Below are 12,612 nucleotides of genomic sequence, written 5' to 3'. Positions count from 1 at the left end.
TGTCTGAGAAAGAGCACAGATCATTTGTAAGCTGCCCTGTGTGCCTTTGGACCAACACAAATATGCGTGTGTGCGCACACGCACAGAACAAGACATCTCAGAGCTATTGAAAACCCTTATATCTCACTTTATATAAACCTTTACTCCTAAATCCTGCAGGCACAGTGCCTTTCTGACAATAACTTTCCTCTAAACGAGTGGAGAAAATAGATCTGACTTTGCTCAATAGTTTTCTCCTTCAAGAGTCACCTTGAAGGAGACGCAGATCTCTGCAGTGAACACTACCTGCTGCTTTTGCAGAATGTCTGACTCTAGCACTTTCTCTGAGCTTAGAGCTGTGGCAGGCCTGCCTCTGTCTGGCTCCTGATCAGGACAGAGAAGTGGAGTGAGGGCAGGGTCTGTAGACAGGTGTGTGTCTTAAAGAGAACCAGCATGCTGACCTGAATATAGGCAGCCTCAGGGCAGGGGAGGGGATGAAATGTCAGGAGCAGCTTTCCTGGGAGACCAAGCTCCTTTTCCACTAAAAGCAATATCTAGAGTCTCTTAAGAATTCTTCAGTGCCTGTAGATGTGTCCAAACTGGAAGATCTCACCTACAGACTGAGCCTGGGGAAAAGGAAACTGGATATGTAGAGACTATGAACATGACACAAATGGATAAGGACCAAGGTCGTGTTCCCTGCGAGCAGCATGGGGCAGGTCAGAGCCATAGTGGGGCCCCTATTTCCAGCTTTGTCTCTAGTCCTGGCTAGGGAGTGAAGAAAGCTGCATCCACAGGGCTGAGAAGCTGGCATCTTTCACAATGGAAGGAACACTGGCATCAGAAGGCCTGTTCCGAGGTAAAAGGGCAATGTGTGGGTACAGTGGCCCTGGCCCAGAATGTGGGTGAGTGAGCAGGGCGCTCGTCTCCCAGGCACCCAAATAAACAAAGGCAGCAAGACGGATGCTGAGGCCACCCCGGGGCAAGTTTCTCTGTGTTCCCATCAGAGTGCAGTTCAGAGATGACACCTGGTTCTGCCAGAGCTGCAATTCCAGGGCTCCAGCCCCACCAGCCCACAGGATGGCCACACGGGGGCTGGCGGGGCTGGGAGCCTTCACATTTGCTCTGTATTTCACCTCGTCCTCGTTGACACAATCAACAGAAAGACCCAGGGCTTATGGAGTGCAGACCCAGCTCCTAGGTAGCTCATGAAGGGCAAGGACAAGAGCCAGGAGTCAGCCAGGGTGAGGCACCTGAGCTGAAGTTCTGAGACGTCCAGTCACCGTCCATATGGAAATGGTGTTATTGATATTGGATCCAGAAGCTGTATTTGTGGCTTTAGTTTATAAAAGCCTTCCTGGACATACTGTCTCATGTAATCTCCTGAGCTGGTAATGTTAGGGGAGGCAACATGTCCCATTTTACAGATGAGGAAACTTGGGCTTAGAGAGACTGGTAAGCAGTAGGTCAGGTCTTTTGGGGAAGGCACCAGACCCTTTCACTAGAGATCTGTGTGCAACCATATCCTTCCTTTGTTTCCAGGCTTTTGTGTCTGCAAACTCATTTTGTGTCTGCAAAAGTATTTTAATCAGGAAGAATTAAATATCAATTTCCCCTCCCATCACCTTCTTATTACATGTCCCAGGCAAAGATAGGGCCAGAGTTCTCCTCATTACTTCAGAGGAAGGTCAGTGAAGTCATGGTAACCCTGGCTACTAGTAGAGAGGGTGTCCAGGCTGAGGACAGCTGTGCAAAGAGACTGGAAAGAACGAGGCACTTTCACCCACCACACCTGAGGTAGGCTGCTGTGAGTGTGTGGTCCCCTCCCTTACTCGGTCAGTGGGAATCTGTACAAATAGATTTAAAAGGCAGGACACAGTGTCCCTTGGCCAGGACAGATGGCAAAGGCAAAGGAACCTAGTGGAGCAAAACAGACAATGGAGGAGAGTTCATACAGAAAGAAGGTGCTGTTCCAGGAGGCACCTGCTCCACATCTGTGACCCAGTGACAGCACTTGAGTCCACGACTGGGGTGGGTGGAGGTGGTGCTGGGGTCTCCAGGTGCGCAGTTGTCTCCCTGCTGCTTGGTCCTGGTCAGCAAGTGAATAGGACTGTCTCCGTGGTTATCCCTCCTCCTCTGTGAGCAGCAGAGGCCCGTCTTCCCCAAAACAGTCTTCTTTGGAGAGGCGTCTCTGGGGCAGCTGGCCAGCTAAAGCAGTTGTGCTTCATGCACATGCAGACACACACACACACACACGCACTTCACACACACACGTATATACTTCACAAACACATATACATACATACACACATACAAGCAATATCTACACACACGTGCACACATGCACACACACCTCACACAAACACATACCTCACATAAACATACACACACACACATACATACCTCAATACATATATACACAATACACACACACACTTCACACACACAAGTCACACACATTTATACACACTTAACATACACAAACATATATGTCACATACACATATACACACATTCACATACATACATATGCACACACACCTCACACACACGCACATACCTCACATATACACCCATACACATACATACCTCACATACATATATACACAATATACATGTACAGATACATACACACATAAATGCTTCACACACATCACACACACATTCATGCACATACATACCTCACATAGACAAACACACACACACCTCACATGCACATATACACACATACATACATACATACATACCTCACACATATGCATACACACATACATATACATACCTCACATACACACATACAGATAGAAAATATACACAAACCACACACATACTGTACAAATACATACACTTACACATATAAATGCCCACACACCAGACACACACACACACACACACACACACACACCCCACACATACATACCTTACATATACAGGTACACACATACAGACAAAAAATACACATATCACAGAGACACACACTACACAGACACGTATAATCACACATAGAAAAACGCAGACACAAGACACATACACCCTACACACAGATGCGCATGCATCACATACATACCCAGACAGCACAGATACGCATTTAATCAGATATTCAACTGTGAGTTTCTGCTGCCACCCAGAGGCTCAGCTTGGAAGAAGCAGATGGAAGAATGAAACCCCCCTGAGATCTTAATTTACCAACGATCTCTGCATCCAAGAGCAAGTGCTTATTTTTCCAAATCAAGGGCTAGAGGGGTTCCAGTTAGGGAAAGGGTACATGTGTTATTTGGATAAGGAATCTACCTCCTTGATTTAGTAAAATCAATTTCCCACTCTTTAGAGCTCTGAAAATCATACGTATGCGTGTGCACGTGTATGTATTTGTTTGTGAATGTGCATGTGCACATGTGTGCATGTGAGAGAAACCTGTACATTGTGTGTATACACATACATGTGTGTGAACATGTGTGGTGTGTCGTTTCTGAGAAGACATTCTTGTAGTAATAATCCAAACCAGACATGATGCCAAAAGTCATGGGAGGTTTAGGACCAGAGGTCAGGGAGAAGAATGGGCAACTCGAAGCTGCAAATTCATGATGAGGTAGAACCCTCTGAGAGCTTATGAAACAATCGGGCTCAGGCTTCCAGACCAATCAGTTTGGAAACCCTTACCAATTTGTGTCAATAAAGTTCTTTCTGGAAAACCTGAGCATGATTCTTTTAAAGACTCTCAGAATGGTCATATTGTCCAGCCAGGGTAGAGGAACACGGTCTGCCTCAAGTGGCAGCTACCTTTCTTTCTGGAAAGGGCCAGACACCTATTGTCAGCTTTGAGAGCTGTACTGTTGAAACCATTCAGCCCTGCCTTTGTATCCCAGAGGAAGCCACAGTTGACCCGTAACAAATGACCGTTATCCATATGTATTCCAACAAATCTTTAAGGAGACTGCAATTTGGCTTTCCTGCATTTTTTATGTGTTATGAAATATTCTTTTTCTTTTAGTATTTTTTAAAATTTATTTAAAAATTCAAAAATCATTCTTAGCTCACAGACCATGCTCAAACAGGCTGCAATGAATTTGGGCCATGACCTGCAATTTGCCAGCCTCCAATTTTTGTCACTGACTCTGGAGCAAAGCTCTACATCTACTGCAAATTGACACTGAAGTTTTCAGTACTGCAGAGCTTCCCTGATAGCTTAGTTGGTAAAGAATCCACCTGCAATGCAGGAAACCCTGGTGCGATGTCTGGGTTGAGAAGATTCCCTGGAGAAGGGAAAGGCTACCCAGTCTAGTATTCTGGCCTTGAGAACTCCATGGACTACAGTTCATGTGGTCCCAAAGAGTTGGACAAAACTGAGCGACTTTCACTACTGCAGAATACCAAGGCCTCATAATATTATCAGAAAGGTTATTGGTATTTTATGTATAAGCAGGATCCATTCTTATTCTTGATGGCATATCTGATAAGCAACTATTTCTCTTTCCCCCAAGGGGAATAGTGAAGCTAAGTTCCAATTTAAGCTTCTTGATGACTTCATCCATTATTGGAAGCCATTGACCATCCAGACAGCAGCATCCTTTAATCTAAGGCTCAGAGAAGGGATTAGAGTGACAATTTGAAGATGGGTTACTTGTGATCTTTCCTTTTCTTTTCTAGGCTAGGGTTGCTGCTTTGAAGACTTACAGATCAAGAACATTGTAGAGATGTATTTTGCAACTCTTTGCCTCCTATGTGAAGTCTACAGGTAACACGAGCATAATGTCTAGAAATATTTACACATGGTTAATGTGTCAGACTATGAAGGGTGGAGATATGAATATTTGCTTAAATTTGGAGTTTGAGAACCATGTACTTTGAGGTTTTTTTCTAGGTACTATTAGATTTTTCTGTTTGGGGGATTTTAGTCAACTTTTAACAATGACAGTTAACTTCACCTTTCATTTAAACAACTCAAAAATGTGGACATCGTTTTTGAAATATCATTTTCTTTAGCTATCTCTGATCAATTCTGTTTTTTTCCCCCTCAAATTAGTGGCACATTTTCTGGACTTTTGCTTATAACTCTTTTCTTGGTCAATTTGTATATCCTCATTAATTTTCACTACACCTCAATATGAATACAAGGAATTATGGTTCCATTTTCAGAGGGAACAAGAGAAGTTTGAGGGGCTACCAGGGAGCCTTATGAATCTGGCTACTTTTTTACCAGATGACCTCAGAGTTCCTTCCATCCCTAATATTTTAAAATTTCACAACTTTATGAATGTGCTACTGAATTCTTCCATAAAGAAGATGGATTGACACTTTATCCCTTAAATTTATATCATTATAACTATGAAATATAATTCCTTTCATGTAACTTTTTCTTTAATAGTACTAGTTACAATAACACACCCTGATATCATTTCAAACTAGATTAGAAAGAACATTAGTGATCCACCACAATCTCAGTCCTTAAGTCATGTTTCCATGTCTTTTCCCAAGAGTGCAATCTTTGTTGACCTCCTGTGATAGACTGAACTGTGTCCCTCACCCCTCCCAACCAATTAAAATGTCTAATGTGACTGCATTTGGAGACAGAGCCTTTAAGGAGATAATTAAGTTTAAATGAGGTCTTAAGAGTGGGGCTCTGTCTGACAGGACTGGTGTCTGTGAGAAGAGACACCAGAGATTTCTCTATATGTCTATGCAGATAAGGGGCCATGTGAAAGCACAGCAGGAAAGCAGATTTCTGCAAGCCAAGGAAAGAGACTTCATCAGAAACACCTTTATTTCTGAGATTAATTTTAATACTCTCCTTTATTCAACCCAGTATATCCAATACTTTTATTCTAATATATAATCAATATAGAAATTGCCAATGATATGTTTTATACTTTTACAGGAAGTCATCAAAGTCTGATGTGTATTTTACACTAACAAAGCTTCTGATTTTAGACTAGATGCATTTCAAATGCTCAGTAGCCAAGTGTGACTTATGGCACCATATCAGACAACAGGGATTCATGTCATAGTCCCAAGTTTGCTGTTCAATATGTTTCACTCTGCTTGATCAATACTAAATAGATAACATGGGAATGATCAGTTAATTAGCTTACAGGTCATTACAGATAAGTGCTCAACGGCAGAAGTCTCTTGAGGGCACTGTATGCTGGTTACGAATATGTCTTTGTATTATATTTCCTTTGACTCAAATATGGAAAAGGAAAGCAGAATGTAAAAGAAAAAGCAAACACCTTTCTTAAAATATTAGGGCTAACAAGGGTGGTAAATTAGATTAATTTTAGAAATATTCAGTGTTTTCTCTATACTTCAAAGAAAGCTCCCTGTTATATTGTTATCAGTTTGGTCATGTGACTTGGGATTTAGTACTCATGATGGAGTAGAGGCTTGAAGAATGGTTGCACAGTTGGGCCCTCACACATGGGATAAACTCCTGGTTCAGGAGCTGGATGTCAGACACATAGTACAGAGCTACCCCAGCTGATTCACCCAGTCAAGCCCAAGTCAATACACAAATGCCAGAGATATCTAAAATTTTGAATGCTTCTGAAATTTGGTGGTTGTTTGTCATGCAGCATTATTGTGGCAATAACTAGCTGATAACTGTCAATGGAGGATTAGTCAAACACAAGGTACACTCTGAAATTATATTATAGGTCATTGTGCAAACAGGCAAGTGTATAAGCTTTTGCTGTGGCAACAAAAACTCATTTTTTCAGTGACTTAAAGCAGGCAGCATTTCTTTACTTCTCACTCCTGAGTTTGCAGGTAGGCTGTGCCAGTTCCCCTACAGGCTGCAGGTAGACAGATATCTGATTCTTGTGCATTTTCACACTGAAGGAAGAACCACTATGTGGGACAGACAGCAGGAACACAAGAATGAGCCAAAACAAGCACGTGTGTTTATGTCTTTGCACAGCCAGGACTATCTACCTCTACTCTCACACTCTCATCCCAATAAACCAAAGCAAGTCATTCCATTACTCATGGGACAAGAATATCCATCTTCCAGGGGCAGGTTGGGAGTGTGACAAAGGGAATGAATATTTTCTGAGCAATAGAACAATTTCCCAACAAAAGTCATATAGCCATTTAGTTTGCAGCTTTTCATGAACAGTTTTATTACCATAAATGATACATTATGATGCACATTATTCCCTAATAATTATATTTATATCTAATACAGCTTTCTTAGATCTTCATTAAAGTTCAACTAGTCTCAGAAATTCTCTTAGAGTGACATGCACATAGAAGAAAAAGAATGAGTGAAAGCCGCAGTCACACAGTAAAAAGAGCTAGGAATAGTTGGAATGAATGATTATCATTTTCTATATGCTGAGTCCATCTGGATGAACAAGCTTGCTTTCTGATGTATAACAGGGACATGTGGACAGGGAAAACTGTCTGTCATATCATCCCCTGAAAGCTGCTGTCATCTTATTATGTCTCCAGTGACATCATCTGTTGTTTTAGAGTGACTTGCACTCATCCATCCTGATGCAACCTATGGCCTCCTTCTCTTTGAGGCAAGAACAGCTGCTGCTCAGGGGCCATCAGCCCAGTAGCCTCACCTGTCATGTTCCTGTTGCCAGGGGCCCTGTGGGAAAGGCAGGGCCGAGGGACAGGGGAAGAAAAATTATTTAGAAAGTAGGAGAGAGTTAGGAAGCAGGAGAGATTAGTCATCACGATGACTAATACGATCCTCTGAACATGAAACCACATTTGTACTTCCCACAAACATGACTCAGTGTTTCATCCAGCATAGCTCCTTACTGTGGTGTTGCCTCTAAGTTGAGTTTTGCTGCTGCTGCTGCTGCTGTTAAGTTGCTTCAGTCGTGTCCGACTCTGTGTGACCCCATAGACAGGCAGCCCACCAGGCTCCCCCATCCTTGGGATTCTCCAGGCAAGAACACTGGGGTGGGTTGCCATTTCCTTCTCCAATGCATGAAAGTGAAAAGTGAAAGTGAAGTCGCTCAGTCGTGTCCGACTCCTAGCAACCCCATGGACTGCAGCCCACCAGGCTCCTCCGTCCATGGGATTTTCCAGGCAAGAGTACTGGAGTGGGGTGCCATTGCCTTCTCCAAGTTGAGTTTTAGTGGTAGTTTTAAAAAGTTCTCATATTTTATTTAACATTTTAGTCAGATTTAATGTATTAAAATTACAGGATATAACTTTAACAGTCTCCTAAATTAGGATGTACAGCCTATTTTCCTGTTTTATGAGTATGTTTTCATTAATGAAAAAAATAATTTGAGAAAGGAATACAAAATTCCTCCTTACATTTCTAGGTCTTCCACTGTAGCACCTCTGTTTTAATTGTCGAAACAAGACTTTGGGATTTACAAGATTGATGAACATGGAACATAGCACCAGAAACTACGATTATCTCCAAATGTATTCAATATTTTGACCCTCTTGCATCACTGTTTTGAGAAAGAGATCTTCAAATAAAACGTGATATTACATGTAGTTTCATCATTATGATAACTAATTTAGTTGTCAATGTGTTTATTTAGAATGAAGTGAAGTGTTCTTAATATATGTATGTGTTACTTCTTTATGAAGGAGCTTCCTTTGAGATAGTTTGGGTAAAGTAGGTATTTTGACTTAGGAAACTGGTAAGGACATCATCTCAGTGCACGTGTATCTTGTGAATTTAAAGAAAATAAGAAGAGTTTTAAGATTGATCTACTGATTCATCTATTTATTTTATTTGATTATGGTAAAAACAACTAAAGTATTTTTGCTTTTATTTCCAATATTCTGGGAGGTGGGTCATAGAGGATCCTGCTGTGATTTATGTTGGAGAGTGTTTTGCCTATGTTCTCCTCTAGGAGTTTTATAGTTTCTGGTCTTAGAATTAAAAACTTCTGCACAACAAAGGAAACTATAAGCGAGGTGAAAAGACAGCCTCCAGAATGGGAGAAAATAATAGCAAATGAGGCAACTTACAAAGGACTAATCTCAAAAATATACAAGCAACTCCTGCAGCTCAATTCCAGAAAAATAAACGACCCAATCAAAAAATGGGCCAAAGAACTAAACAGACATTTCTCCAAAGAAGACATACAGATGGCTAACAAACACATGAAAAGATGCTCAACATCACTCATTATCAGAGAAATGCAAATCAAAACCACAATGAGGTACCATTTCACACCAGTCGGAATGGCTGCTATCCAAAAGTCTACAAGCAATAAATGCTGGAGAGGATGTGGAGAAAAGGGAACCCTCTTACACTGTTGGTTGGAATGCAAAGTAGTACAGCCACTATAGAGAACAGTGTGGAGATTCCTTAAAAAACTGGAAATAGAACTGCCTTATGACCCAGCAATCCCACTGCTGGGCATACACACCGAGGAAACCAGAACTGAAAGAGACACATGTACCCCAATGTTCATCACAGCACTGTTTATAATAGCCAGGACATGGAAGCAACCTAGATGTCCATCAGCAGATGAATGGATAAGAAAGCTGTGGTACATATACACAATGGAGTATCACTCAGCCATTAAAAAGAATACATTTGAATCAGTTTTAATGAGGTGGATGAAACTGGAGCCTATTATACAGAGTGAAGTAAGCCAGAAAGAAAAACACCAATACAGTATACTAACACATATATATGGAATTTAGAAAGATGGTAACGATAACCCTGTATGTAAGACAGCAAAAGAGACACAGATATATAGAACAGTCTTTTGGACTCTGTGGGAGAGGGCGAGAGTGGGATGATTTGGGAGAACGGTATTGAAACATGTATAATATCATATATGAAACTAATCGCCAGTCCAGGTTTGATGGATAATACAGGATGCTTGGGGCTGGTGCACTGGGATGACCCAGAGGGATGGGATGGGGAGGGAGGTGGGAGGGGGATTCAGGATGGGGAACATGTGTATACCCATGGTGGATTCATGTTGATGTATGGCACAACCAATACAATATTGTAAAGTAATTAGCCTCCAATTAAAATAAATAAATTTATAATTAAAAAACTAAAATAAGATCTACCCATTTAATAGATGTTTAAGGGCATGGTACAGTATTGTTAACCACACGCACAGTGTTGCACAGTGGATGGCTAGGGCTCATTCATCTTGCATAACTGATATTTTATATCCATCGAACAGTAACACCCCATTCCCCCTCCTCCATTCCCTGGCAACCACTATGCTACTCTGCTTCTCACATAAGTGGAATCATAAAATACTCATCCTGTGTGTGGCTTATCTCACTTAGCACAAGTTCCTCTAGGTTCATTCGTGTCAACACATGTGGTAGAATTTCTTTCCTTTTTAAGACAGAGTAATTTTTCATCGTCTATATCTCATCTTTTTTTTAATTCATAGTCAATCATGGAAACAGTTTATATCTATCAACAGATAAATGGATGAAAATCATATTCATCTATTAATGTAGAAATTTTCCTTGGAATATCAGATGATGCTATTGCTTTCAACAGGAATGAAAAATGAGAACCACGCCTATCAGAATCCCCAAATTGCAAATTACTGTGATTTCAGAAGCCTGGCCCTCCTCTGAGCTTGTTTTTATTCCCTTAAAGGACTCTGCAGCCATGTCCCAGTCTTGGCTGCTAATGGCATGACTCACCCAGAGAACACACCTGCTCCTTCTGGATTTGAGTCAGGAAACACTGGACATTCTTTTTGGGATTTATATTTATAGGAAATGAAAACTGTCAAAGCAGGACTGTTGATTAGCAACATAACATGAATCTCCCAGAAAACAAATTTAAAAGTAGAGTTCTTCAGTCTTCTCTTCCTCTTGAAATCAGAACAGCTTCATTTCCTGTCAGTCCCACAAACATCTCCATGATGTAGAGTGATGCTCTATGTCTTGCTGCTCAATGTTGTTATTTTTTTTTTTCTCTGCTTGAAAGTGAAATTGAAAGTTGCTCAGTCTTGTCTGACTCTTTGGGACCCCATGGACTACCCAATCTATGGAATTCTCCAAGCCAGAATACTGTAATGGGTAATCTTTCCCTTTTCCAGGGGATCTTCCCAACTCAGGGATCGAACCCAGGTCTCCCGCATTGCACACAGATTCTTTACCAGTGAGCCACGATTTCTCTGCTTAATATGTGTCTATCTCTGTTCAGCCACAGAGCTACTATACAGAATTTTGTTTGACAATAGAAATACCAGTGTGAATGTTTTTGACTTTCTTCTTCTCTTCTCATTTTGGGCTCTGTGACTTTGTACAAACTTAAGATCTCAGCTACCATTTCATCATTCAAATTGCTTACTAGACATAACCATTCAGTTTTAGCATAGTCACAAAAGTCCAAAACGTCACTCATCTTTTCATTTCTTTAAACTTGCTTCTTTCTCTGGAGTCTCTGGCTATACGAACACTATTCACTTCAGTTAGACTTTTTGTCATCACCTCCTTCTCTTTTTCCACATTCTCACTAGTTAACTCTTTCATCTGGATCATCTGATGAAGTCTTTGGAACTGTTCCTCCAACAGCCCTTTGTAGCAGAACCTGATTTCACACTGCCAAAATATTTGGGGCCTCCTTTCTGTTTCAGGCTGCAGGAATTCTCCAAAGCCAAGCCAAAGACTTTTCTACCCTTCAACTGGTAGCCCAGGTTCCACGACACATTCCAGCAGCGTGTAGCCCAGGACTGTACAAATACCCTGGCTCCCTCATTTCAAGGTGTGTCTTCCTCATCATTTCCAGCATCCCTGCAGAATTCATTCCAGCTGCTCTGTGGGTAGCTGGTTTTATTATATACCTTTTCTTCAGTTGCTTTCCTTCCCTTTTCTCCATCATTTCTCACCCCGTGACCTATATTCTCTGCACTCTCGGAGGTGCATCTGCCTTCCCTCAGCCTTATGAAATGCTAGGGACTCTTTCTGCTGTATCTCAAAGATCACATTTTCAGGAAGTCTTACCCATCACTCAATGCTGAATTTCTCACTCCTTCATTTTGTGCTGTATTCTCACCACATTTTCTATATGCCCCTACTTAATAATGTGTTGTGATTTCATATTTACATCCTTCTCTCTTCTTAGATTGGACAGTGAATGAGGGCCAACCTTTGTCTAATTCTTTTCTTTGCACCCAATAAAGCCTGGCACATAAAGTATGGGGTATATAAATTCTAGAAAAATGACCAAATCTCCAAATCTGAAAATCCATTATTTTTACAGATTGCAGAAATTCACTTCTGTCTTGAGATCTGCCAAAATGTTTCATATTCTCTCTGAGTACCTTACTCTGATTATTTTTATTATAACAAAATACATATTCAGACAGCAAGAGATAGAAATGAAGTTATATAATTTTTAATTTTGTATTTATTTTTATATTTATAATGCTAACTTTTATTATTATATTGTCCTTTTATTCCTTACAATTGCATTACTAAATGATATGAACATGCCACATCCTTTGTTATAGCACTTGTCAAAAGGTGAGGGTCTTCAATGCCCACTGTGCAGGCCCTGAGCTGACTCTCATCGAACTGGATTAAGAGCCTCCAAGAAGAGCCCCAGCCTCATTCAGGACCCTGAGAGATGTCTTTACAGAAATACAAAGAACAGGCAAACATAATTTCAAGTGAAATCAGAGTTCCTAGCAAAGCATTCCACAGTCTTATCATCTGCTGC

General features: G+C 41.0%; 1 pseudogene; it reads right to left on the bottom strand.

Annotated features, from left to right (window-relative positions):
• Window positions 1-737: 737 nt before the first annotated feature.
• LOC129651007 (casein kinase I-like) overlaps window positions 738-12,612 on the bottom strand; it is a 33,696-nt pseudogene continuing 21,821 nt past the window's right edge.

This window comes from Bubalus kerabau, chromosome 4 (assembly GCF_029407905.1).
Source record: "Bubalus kerabau isolate K-KA32 ecotype Philippines breed swamp buffalo chromosome 4, PCC_UOA_SB_1v2, whole genome shotgun sequence".
Lineage (NCBI taxonomy): Eukaryota > Metazoa > Chordata > Mammalia > Artiodactyla > Bovidae > Bubalus > Bubalus kerabau.
Note: the sequence above shows the minus strand (reverse complement) of the source record. Positions and strands in the feature narration are given on the sequence as shown.